Source organism: Indicator indicator, chromosome 2, assembly GCF_027791375.1.
Source record: "Indicator indicator isolate 239-I01 chromosome 2, UM_Iind_1.1, whole genome shotgun sequence".
Lineage (NCBI taxonomy): Eukaryota > Metazoa > Chordata > Aves > Piciformes > Indicatoridae > Indicator > Indicator indicator.
The window spans coordinates 58,368,307-58,380,819 of NC_072011.1; the positions used below are offsets into that span (position 1 = coordinate 58,368,307).

The 12,513-nt window shown below is 48.9% G+C and overlaps 1 protein-coding gene across 1 annotated transcript in view; it reads right to left on the reverse strand.

The window, feature by feature from the left end:
• The window catches only part of KLC4 (kinesin light chain 4), a 31,946-nt gene that overhangs the window by 19,111 nt on the left and 322 nt on the right, over window positions 1-12,513 (reverse strand). The window lies entirely within an intron of this gene.

Genomic DNA, 12,513 nt, shown 5'->3' on the forward strand with positions numbered 1-12,513 from the left:
ATCTGGCTGTGTTCCTGTGTGACCTGCACTAGATTCTATGGTCCTGCTCTGGCAGGGGGGTTGGACTCGATGACCTCCGGAGGTCCTTTCCAACCCCTAACATCCTGTGACCCTGTGAGAGGCATAAGCAGCAAACAAGACAGGTTGACAGCACCCTGTAAGCTCCATGAGTCGCTCATCTAACCCTCACTCAGCCTCCCCACCTTAGCTGGGACATCCTAGCAACTTCTTCACAGTCTTCAGGAGAGCTTCTACACCCCTCCCTGTTGGTCCCTCCAAATCAGGCTCCTGCAGGGCTGAAGGCAGCTGGTTGTGATGCCCTGCCTGGGCAGCACCTGCCCAGCAGCACGTGCATACCAGCGGGAGATGGCAGGAGGCTCTGCAACCTGAGCACCCAGGGCCTTGCTGGCAGGAAGCTGGCAAACTGCCCAGGCAGTACACAGGAGGTGGGGAAAGAGCTGCCAACAAATTTGCCTTTGTCCTCCTGCAGGACCCTGCCATGTCCTCTGCATGGTTCATGCTCTTTGCTTAGCCGCAGCAGCAGCCTTGTGCCTGGTTGACTGAGTGAGCAGAAATGCTGCCCCAGGTACAGCACAGAGAGAGCAGAGCTCCTCTGCTTGGCAGGGTTCCTCTCCCCACAGCTGTGCATTCAGCTCAGGGGGGCTCAGGGCAAGCTGACACTACCCCTGCCCAGGAGCAGGCCCTGAGCAATGGAGGTTTTTTCCTCACTGAAAGCAAAGCTAGAGAACAGTGCTGGGGCAGTTGCTCCAAGCACACACATCTCATTATACCCACCCATTTCCTCCTCTTTAGCCTCACTCTTCCAACAGTTCCTTGAGTCAGTTGTTTCATAGCACTGAGCTCTCCTCTCAGCTCCAACTTGGCTTCTGTTCCAGTGATGCACATCCATCCCAGCAAAGCCTCCAGATACAGCTCAGACCTCAATGAACCTCAGCAGGGCAGAAACACTCCATGTCTCTTGGAGACTAGGTTCCTTTTCATACATTTGAGCAAGAGCTGAGTCCTCCCCCACCTACCACAGAGTCAGTGCTGACTTCACATTGGCTTCACAATCGTTGAACCACAGAATCATTAAGGTTTGAAATACCTCTGAGATCATCAAGTCCAACCTTCGACCCAATGCCTCCATGACCACTAGACCATGTCCTGAAACGCCACATCTACTCATTTTCTGAACACCACCAGTGATGGTGACTCCACCACCTCCCTGGGCAGCCTGACCACCCTTTCAGTCAAGAAATTTTTCCTAATATCCAACCTAAACCTCCCCTAGTGCAGCTTGAGGCCATTACCTCTTGTCCTCTCATCAGTCACTTTGGAGAAGCAAGGCAACACTGGCCTCACTCCAACCTCCTTTCAGGTAGCTGTAGAGAGCAAACATCAGCACTAACCCTGCACCATACTTCATTGCAACCTTCAGTTTGGGGTATCTGCTGTGCTCCACATGCACCCTGTAAGGAGGATTCTCATCTGGACTGTGACATTTCCCAGTTTGCTCCATAGAAGATCAAATTATAAGAATAGCATGAAAACCTCACTAAGATCAAGACAGAGGACATAGGCTATTGCTTCATATTCCCTCTTCCAAACTGATTCTGCAGGAACTGGCAGCTAAGAATTCTGATCCATAATTTCCTGCAAGAGTGGTCAGGCACTGGAACAGGCTGCCCAGGGAGGTGGTGAGGTCACCATCCCTGGAGGTGTTCAAGAGATGTGTGGATATGGCACTTGGGGACATGGTTTGATGTGGTGTTAGGATGACAGTTGGACTTTTCCATGATTCCCCAATTTTTTTCCCTACCTGTATATCACCTCTTCAGGAGTGATCAAGTACTAAAGCAAAAAAGGAAAGCCCTGCCTAAAAAAGACTTCTGCAAGCGAGCACAGCTCAGGAAGAATCACAAAACCATAGAATGGTCTGGGTTGGAAGGGACCTCCAAAGGTCATCCAGTCCAACCCCTCTGCAGTCAGCAAGAACATCCTCAGCTAGATCAGGCTGCCCAGAGCCCTGTCCAGCCTCACCTTGAATATCTCCAGGGAAGGGGCCCCAGTCACCTCCCTGGGCAACCTGTTCCAGTGTTCCACCACCCTCATGGTGAAAAACTTGTTCCTAACATCCAATCTAAATCTACTCTTCCCTAGTTTGAAGCCATTGCTCCTCATCCTTTCCCTACAGGCCTTTGTAAACAGTCTCTCTCCATCCTTCTTGTAGCCCCCTTCAGGTACTGGCAGGTTACTATTAGGTCTCCCCAGAGCCTCCTCTTCTCCAGGCTGAACACCCCCAGCTCCCTCAGCCTGTCCTTGTAGCAGAGGTGCTCCAACTCCCTGATCATTTTCATGGTCCTCCTCTGGACCTTCTCCATCAGGTCCATGTCCCTCCTATGTTGAGGGCTCCAGACCTACACACAGTATTCCAGGTGAGGTCTCACCAGAGCAAAGTGGTAGAATCACCAGAGATGTGCAATGATTCCCAGCTCTCTGAAGAAAGAGGTTGGCAGCCCAAAGATTGTCAGCATTGTCTAGCGTGGCAAAGCACCATTTTCCTGCTCTGAAATGGGTCCCAACAACCTCCCAGGAAGGCTCAACAGGCACTTAGTTACTTCCACAAAAGACAAGGTAACAACTGCTAAAGGGTTAAACATTCATTTGAGCTTGTAAGGAAACAGCCCCAGATTCACAAACGGGTCAATCAGGGAGTCCTCTGGAGCACAGGCAATGTTTGGGACACAAGGAGATGCCCAGGACCAGCCTCATACCCAGCACACAAAAAAACCCTCAAACCTTTGCCCTAAGGCTTACAGAGCTGTGCAGCACAAGTGCCTCTTCATCTGTCCCTCTGTGCAGCAAGTCAGCTGTAAAACGTTGACAGTTTTCATGGGATCATGACTGATGTCCATGCAGAGCTCTTGCTGCCATCTTTAGAAAGCACAATACAAATCCACTGGGAAGAGGATCTCGTTACAAATCCTGATAAAAAGCCACCAGAGTTCACACCTTGCTAGGTCAGAGTCAGGCAAGACCCAGATCCATTGAAAATCAGCTTCATTAATTCTACCAGGCACAGGACTGCTCCTCAGATGAGAAATTGCTGAGCAACCTGTTAAATCATCAGTGCTTCTACAACACCACCACCCACACATTTCTTGAACACCTCCAGGGTGGTGACTCCACTACCTCCCTGGGCAGCCTGTTCCAGTGCCTGACCACTCTTGCAGGAAAGAAATTTTTCCAGTCCCTATCATCAGCTTGTTTTTCAGAACTGTAAAGATTTCATCTGAGAAGGGCACATAATCAAAATGTCCCAATCCACAGCACAGTTTCATCCTACCCTGCATCTACATCCTCAGATCCTTAAGACCTACCAATACAGGCTCCTCCTCTCTCACTGGCTGTGCAAACACCTCCACATAACCCTGCTCTTTCTTCTCTAGGATGATGTCCTAAAGGCACAGCTCAACTAGGTACCAAGGTGCTTCCAGTGTTCTAAGGTGCACAGGGCATCATCCAGACTGGACACAGGTGCAAAACCTGAGAACAGCAGCACGTGGGCTGTTTAGTTCCAAGTGCCAACAAGGAAACAAAGAGAAGAATGCAGAAAAGTCACTTAAACGCTGCTACCTCTTGCAGCAAAGAAAACCAACCAACACTGGCAGGAACTGACATCTTATCCCTCCAAAGTGACAATTTTTCCCTATAAATCCTTATTTCTAGCTCTCCCCAGGGTTGGCAGGTCTACACTCAGTGCCAGGCCCTCCAGAGAGGAAATATGTTCTATGGCAACCAACGCCAAGGTCAGGCAGGCTGAGGCTGCCGTGTAAGCACTTGTCCTACACCCACACATTCAGTAAAGGGCACCAAGTGTCCTTTATCCAGACAGAAAATGCACTCAGAGGTTCCTGCAGAAAGGGGGTTGACACCTACCTTCCTTTCTTTTTGGCAGGGAGAGGTTCAGACTAGAAGAGGAAAAAAATGATTTCCGATGAGCTCCTTGTGAGCTAGAGTGCCCAGCTGCCAGCTTATCCTGCTGCATTTCTCTGCAGGTGTCACAGCCCAGGTCTCCACCAGCACTTTTCTGCTCTAGTTGGTTTGTCTTCCCTATTCACAGTCAGCTGCCAGAACAGCCTGGCTTTCCAGCAACACCCACCTCCACCTCCCCTCCTCCCCTGCTCCCATTTGGAGGAGTGCTGCAGGAAGACAGGGAAGGAACATGCGTGCACTGAGCTCTGTGGCAGTTGCAGCAATCAGCTGGGAATCCATCAGCCAGCACATCCTGCCAGGCAGAAACCTTCCTCCTGGATTCAAGTGCATAACCGGGAAAACCAGTAAGCATTAGCAATTTCAGCAGCCCACTTCTCTCCCTCGAAAAAGCTGCTCCCACATGCAAGAGCTTGAAGAGAAAAGAGCTGGAAGCTTCACTGCCATCTTAAACACACAACAGCTGCCACAACAGGAATGAGGACACCAGACTAAATGGGTCAAAGAGAATCTTAAAGCTTAGATTATGGTGTCTAATGCTAGAAGGCTATAAAGGAAAAGAAAACCCCAAACAAACCAAAACAAAAAACACCAGGGAAATCAGAAGTCAGCTACAGTAGGACAGAAACCTGATTCAGATTTACACAAGCCCAAACAAATTCATTTCACTTTGCTCTCTTGCTCTCTCCTTTGCATGTCCCTAGAACAAGTAAGCCCAGGAGGGTGGTGGAGTCACCATCCCTGGAGGTATTTAAAAGACATGGATGTGGTGCTGAGGGACATGATTTAGTGGTAGTGGCTTAGCAGTAGTGGTGGGATCAGCCTCTTGTCCCCACTATCAGGTGATAAAATGAGAAGTATCCTGGAATTGTGCCAGGGGAGGTTTAGGTTGGCTATCAGGAAAAATTTCTTCACTGCCAAGTGTGGTCAGGCACTGGAACAGGCTGCCCAGGGAGGTGGTGGAGTCACTGACATGGAGGTGTTCAAGAAATGTGTGGGCGTTGCATCTGGGGACATGGTTTAATGGTCATGGTGGTGGTAGTTTGAAGGCTGGACTCGATCTTCGAGGTCTTTCCCAACCAAAACAATTCTACGGTTCTATGATTACAAGCTCTAGGTGAGCAGTTGGACTTGATGATCTCTAAGGTCTCTTCCAACCTCAATAGTTCCTCGATTTTATATGCAGGACATCACACAAGCAACACTGTCAAGACAGTAACATCACCTTCTTGCAAACGGCAGCTGACCTGCCAGCACTTCTGCACATACAGTCACAGAATTGTCAGAGTTGGAAGGGACCTCAAGGTTCATCCAGTTCCAACCCCCCTGCCATAAGCAGGGACACCTCACACTAGAGCAGGTTGCTCACAGCCACATCCAGCCTGGCCTTAAAAACCTCCAGGGATGAGGCTTCCAACACCTCCCTGGGCAACCTGTTCCAGTGCCTCACCACCCTCATGGTGAAGAATTTCCTCCTAACATCCAATCTGAATCTACCCACTTCTAGTTTTGCTCCATTCCCCCTAGTCCTATCACTACCTGACACTCTAAAAAGTCCCTCCCCAGCTTTCCTGTAGGACCTCTTCAGAGACTGGAAGGCTACAATAAGGTCTCCTCAGAGCCTTCTCTTCTCCAGACTGAACAACCCAAACACAGATGTGGGCACAGCTTCTTATCAGTAAACTCTTCTGTAGAAAAGGTGATGTAAGGTAGTTTCAGAAAAAGAGTTGGGTTCTGGAAAAAATCCTCCTGTGGAGAAGAGTAAGTCTGACCCATAACAAGAATGAATGAACAATGTGTGGGAGATAGATAGCAATGGTAGCATTTAGACAGGGAGACATAGGGCTTCAAGTCTTAGGTCATTAATAACTATCCTAGAAACATCTAAGGTTGGACCAGATGATCCTTGGGGTCCCTTCCAACCTGGCATTTCTCGATCCTGTGATCACGCTATGAGAGATGCTTTTCCTACCTGGAGAAGCAGCAAGGTTATGTATTTGGGAAGCAAAATAACTTGCAAGGAGAGGTTGTTTTGTTGGGAGTTTTTTTTTGAGGGGATGGTGGGGTTTTTTGTTTGTTTGGGGTTTTTTTTGTGGTTTTGTTTGTTTGATTTGGTTTTCTTTGTTTTGTTTGGTTTTGGGGGGAGGGATTTCTTCGTTTTGTTTTAGATCTCTGCCAGCTCATTATTGTTAAACAGAACAAGGGGTTTAAGGGGGTCTCTGGAAAGCCTGGCTGACCTCTAAAGATAAAAGTGAGATCAACAATATATAGCTGACCTCATTCCTAACGGGTACTGCAACAAATTCTAGACCTAATAAATACCTTGGATGATGAAAAATAAAAATTATAAAAAAACCCCAACCAAACAAAATATATATAAAAAAAACCAACCAAAACAAATTAAAATACAAAAATTAAAATAAAAAAAATAAAATACAAACCAAATTAAAACACAAACCAAATTAAATTACAAAATAAAATACAAAATAAAACACCAAATAAATTCAAACACCAAATAAATTCAAACACCAAATAAATTCAAACACCAAATAAATTCAAACACCAAATAAATTCAAACACCAAATAAATTCAAACACCAAATAAATTCAAACACCAAATAAATTCAAAACAAAATAAATTCAAACAAAAAAAATCAAACACAAAATAAATTCAAACACAAAATAAATCAAAACAAAATAAATTCAAACACAAAATAAATTCAAACACAAAATAAATTCAAACACAAAATAAATTCAAACACAAAATAAATTCAAACACAAAATAAATTCAAACACAAAATAAATTCAAACACAAAATAAATTCAAACACAAAATAAATTCAAACACAAAATAAATTCAAACACAAAATAAATTCAAACACAAACCAAATTAAAATATAAAAAAAACGCAAATTAAAATAAAAAATAAATTTAAAAATAAAATAAATTAAAAATAAAATAAAATATAATAAAATTTTATGTGATGCTTGGCACCACTGCCAGAAAGAGGCTCCCTTAGAGCCCCTGGAAACACACAAAGAGGAGATCAGTCAGGGGTCAGCATCCTGGTAGTTCACAGCCAGCACATCTCCAAGCTACAGTCCCAAAGCCAAATGATGTCACTCAGACTCTGACGTGCAGGAGGTCCTCTGCCACCGTTTGTCTCTGGGTCATGAGTTTCTCCATCCTACTGCCAAAAAAAAGAGTAGGCAGTAGGATGGAGAATCAACGTGCTTTCCCAACCCCAACCTCCAGCCCAGACCTTTCTGGCACTGCAGACAGTCTACAGAGTCAAAGCAACACACAGATGACTTCAAGGACCATGAGAGGCTGCTTTGTCACAACCTCCTCCCCAGTAAGAGTCTGGATGTTGCATTAATTGGAAGGGATGCTTAGAGGTCTCTTAGTGGTCTCTGGTTCACCCCTTCACTCAAAGCAGGGCTGTGTGGCACAGGTATCTGTGTCAGTTAAGGCTGGTGGGATATCACGCCAAAACAGATCCCAAAAGCTCTTCAGATCCCTGTCCCGTGGCTTAACCATCCCCATGTGGGACAAACCCAGTAATTCAATAAATAAAAATTCCTCATCTGAATTCCTTAGATAAACTATTACATTTGCCTGTGCGGAACACCACTTCAGGACAAGGGCCCAGGTACCACAGCACTAGAAAGTGACTCTAGGCCCAGAGGAAGGGAATGCAGCATGTGCCTCTTTTCACTAAGGTCCCATGGGGACAGGGTCCCCCTGTCCCAGAGCAAGAGAGGCAATGCAGTCCACCTCCCATAGCAGAGCAAGGAATGGAAGCAAGGACCTAGCTATCTCACATTCTCCCGTGCCCAAAATTCAGGACACTCTTCAGCATATCAGGCAACAGAACAAGAAGAAATGGCCTGAAATTGTGCCAGGGCAGGTTTAAGTTGGAGATTAGGAACAATTTCTTTGCTGACAGAGTGCTCAGGCATTGGAACAGGCTGCCCAGGGAGGTGGTGAAGTCCCCATCTCTGGAAGTGTGGACATGGCACCCTGGGACATGGTTTAATGGCCATGGTGGTGTTAGGTTGACAGCTGGACTTGATGATCTTAGAGGTTTTTTCCAACTGAAACAATTCTACGACTCTATGATCCAGTCAGCCCTTTGCCTGGTTTTAAAGCCAATCTTAGAGCCCAGAAGGGCTTCAACCAACCAGGTTTCCCTTTTCAGCTTTATAGTCATGTGTAACAGTACAAAGTGAATGTGCTGTTGGAAACAGCCCAGCTGTCCCCATCCATGGACAGGCATCAAGGCCAGGATTGCTTCTTTCAGCAGCAGCTGACACATGCCAGCTCTAGCTGAGTGTAAAGCTCCAGTATAAAGCTTCTAGATACCAGAAGGCCTGTGTTGGGAAAGTCTGAGCCCCAGGAGCTTTTAACTAGGACTAAGGAACCAGAATTGCAGCTCAAGTGGAAGGCCTCTCCCACAAGGAGATAGGAGGCTCCCTTCATGCTCTTTTCCATCAGCACTAAACTCTCAGAAGCTTCAACTCCCCACCACGTACCACATATCTCTAACAGAAAATGTACCACAGCAGAACCTTCCTGAAACCTACAGCAAGCCAGGTTTACAGGGCCACAGTGACTCAGGTTCAAGTCACTACATAAAGGACCTGGGAGCTTCCCATTCCTCTCCTGCTTTGCAGTCCAGACCTGAAAACCACAGGCCAAAAGCTTGTGACTGACCAAAACAATTAGTTCTAGTGACACCAAAGCATGATCCAATTCCAAGAAGCATTTGTACTCCAAGGAGGACAAATGGGATGGTCTGGTTGGCTTTGTATCAGACCACTCATTGCCTTCAAGACCAGAATCATAGAATTGTTAGGGTTGGAAGGGACCTCAAGGATCATCTAATTCCAACTCCCCTGTCATGGGTAGGGACACCTCACACTAGGTCAGGGTCCTATTTCTTTCATTCATTAGCAATAAAAGAACAGAGACATTGGAGGCAACAAAGATTACAAAACAACTAAAAAAATAACCAAAACAACCCAACCCAAGCCATCACCAATGTGTGCCATCAGCAGAGGGCCATTTTGCTCCTTATTGCAGTTCATGCTGTTTACAACCCCAGCAGGCCACTGGAACCAGAAGAGCAGTCTTCACCACCCCCATTCACCAGACAGCTTGTGCTGGCACCTCCAGATGAGCTGGTAAGACCTTGATTTTAAAATCCTTCTCCTGTCTGCAGCAGCTCACCAAATCCATTCTACACCTGCTGTGCCTGCAACTACAGTGGAACGTCATTAAAACTTGTTTCCAGGCTAGCAGAGAGAAGAGCTAAGCAGCTGGAACAAAGCCAGGACAAGCACCTCTTCCTGCCTTCAGAATCTGATTGGGAGTCTCACTGTATAAAAGACAAAGTGAGAGCCATTACCTTGCCTTGAAAGTATGAAGTAGTATCAAAGCCGGCAGAATAATTCCCACGAGCCAGTGCCTCTGCAGGTATCTGTCTAATGTGAGGGCAAAGCACTGGATACGCCCCAGGAGTACAGGAGATGCTGAGGACAGAGCTGGGACCAGCAAATCCCCTGAAGCCAACTCTGTGTACCCTGAGGGCTCTGAAGTGCCCACATTCCCTCCACAGCATACCTGGGGCAGCTGCAAGGACCAGCTGACTGCAGGCTGCAAGACTTAACTATTATTTCCAGAAGCAAATGGGTCTGGTAAACCATAACAAGGCAGCCAAGAAATCCACTGAGACAAAGCTCTACCTGCACAGTAAGCAAAGGATCCGGTTTATCTCTGTCTCCCAGGATCAGCTGGAGTTCTTTGAGGAGCTTTTTGGCTCTTTCCTCGCAAATCAAGCCTTCATCCAGCATCTCTACCAAGGTCAAAATCTTGCCACGTTTCCTTTGTGCCCTGAGAGCCATTTTGGTGTTTAGGGTTAATGCTCTTCCTACCTGGGTATCCCTCCAAACCAGCAGATGAACGAGCATGCGCTTCCTGCTCCTTCTACCAATTGCAGCAGAGCTCTGCCATGTTTATTTACCCTCTGTCTGAGCCAGACAGTTCCTTGACCAGATGCCTGCTGAGCAACACCCTCCTTGCCCTCATGCAGAAGCGGGGGTGGCTGCTTTCCATGTCTCTGAGCTGGCACAGGAGACAGGGAACCAAGGGCACTGGAGGAGATCCTAGCATGGAGCCACGAGAGTGTCAGATGGCAGCTATAGGAGGAGACACAAAAAAGCCTGCGGTTGCTGGTAACCGTGCTGCTGCCTCCCACCATTGTGGAGATCTCTCCCGGCTGCCTGGTCAGAGCATTCTGCTGCAACACCATCCCCCAGCCCTTCTTCAGACAGCTCCTCCCATCCGCATCCTCTCCCCCTCAGAAGCTTACCAGCAATCGCTGCCCCCGGCCCCCCCAACCTTTGGTATGGTGGGGTGGGTACATCTGTGCTTTGGAACAGCTTCGGAAGCAATTTATTAACGCGAGGAAGGTTTGGAAGGAAACAATGCTCTGGAAGTTTTGAGAGCCACTGCTGTACGCTAGGAGCTGCCTCCATCACCGTTTCTCCGGCTTTGTCTGGCAGCAGGAGGCACGCCCGCTGCATACCCTTGGGACAAACAAGCCAGAGAATCCCCTTCGTCCCTCCTCATAGCACCACAGAGAAATTCTGTGCCCACCTGGCTAACTGTAAGCTTCCCAAGGAGAAAAGTTTTCCTCAGCACTGCCCAAAATTGCGCTTCAAAACGGTCTTTTGTTCCGGGGCAGCTGGGCACCCTGCCCGTCTCAGTCAGCGGATGGGAATCCTCCCCCACCCTGCACTGCAGAGGAGCAGCAGTACCTGGCTGCCTGCAGCGGCTTGTCCAGCTCTGGCACTCCCGGACGCCCCAGCCACGCAGGGCTCCCGCGCTGCCCTCGGGTTCGAACACAAGCTCAGGCACCAGGCAGCCAAACCACACTGCAGCAGGGGGAGGGGAAGAGATGCAGCCAGACTCCAGAGGCAGGACGGTCAGAAGCTCTCCAGGGAATGCAGAAAGTGCCACGAACGCCAAACGCAGGGCTCCCTCCCCGAGGCCCGACGGGAGCACCAAGCAGCAGGGCAGGGTCCCCATGCTGTCCCCACACATTGCCCAATGCACTCTGCCCCAGTATCAGGTTGTTCCTGCTCAGCCATCTGGCCAGTTATCTGGGCCATATATCCATCTAGATCTTGCTCCACCCTACACTCAATCTTATAGATTCATAGAACGGTTTGGATTGGAAGGGTCCTTAAAGATCACCTAGTTCCAACCTCCCCTGCCATGGGCAGGGACACTTTGCACTAGACCAGGTTGCTCTGCCCAACCTGGCCTTGGGTTTTCCTCCCAGGGAAGGAAGTGTTTGTCCTTCTTGTGGTGAAAGGTTTTACATTCTGCTTGGTATCACCCTCACTCATGTCCCCACTGCTGACCCCAGCCCACCTCCCTAAAGCCAAGCAGGTGGAGCTGCAGAGAACATTCAGGCTGCGCAATCGCTATGGCTGTGCCCACAGAAATGCCCGGGTACAGGACAAGATCGCTGTGAGTCCTACCGTGTCAGCACTGCACAGTGCAGAGCTGGACCAGGCACTGCCTGGAAGCTTTCATTCGACCTCTAGATGTTTTACACAGAGAGAGAACAAACGCCGCAGCAGCTGACATAGCTTGCTGCAACCACCTCACCCACAGTACCATGCAACCTTCACAGAGCTCTCTTCAGTGTTTTCTGAGCCTCTGCAGGCATGCCATCACCAACCCACCTACATCCACCCAAGCCAATGCTTCAGTGAAACTCCTGTCCCGGGTTTCCCTAGAGGAGTAAGGGTCCCAGAAGGGATCCCCAGCCATGCTGACACACAGGCTCTCTCTTGCCTCATCTCACAAGACACTCTTCTAAAGCATCTTGCTGTTCTCCCTTCCCTAGTTCTGGAGGGCAAACCTGGATGGCTATGGGAGTACACACAGCTATAACACGGTTAAATAAATAAAAAGAAATAAAAAATAAATCGCACGAGTTGTCTAGCAGGAGGACAAACACATAGTATTTACCTCACGTTGAAAGCCATTCCTGGCAGTGAAGACACATCCTAATTATAGAGCACTGAATCCCCCAGTCTGTGCCCACAGCACCCGGGACACAGCCATGACTGGGACTTTAGGCTGGCTCACCCTTGTCACCCACACAGGGCTCCCTGGGGGGGTCCCGGCCTTTCCTTGCTGCCCCTGGCACAGGCAGCGAGGCTGCTAGCCCTATCCACAGGAAGGCCAAGAGCACAGCACCTCGGGGAGCCGGTGCCGCTTGAGGAGGGCAGGAGCCGGCGGTGACCGCCGAGCTAAGAACTCGCTCTGGTGCCCGCTCTGGGGGTTGGGTCCAGCAGGCCGAAGGGCACACCCCGCCGGCTCCAAAGTCCGCAGTACCGCCGCCCTTATCGCCGACCTCGCCCGCATTGCTACTGCGGACCGCCGGCTCCGGGCACGGCGCGCCTAGGGCGGGCACCGCCACCCGCTCCTCCGGCCACCAG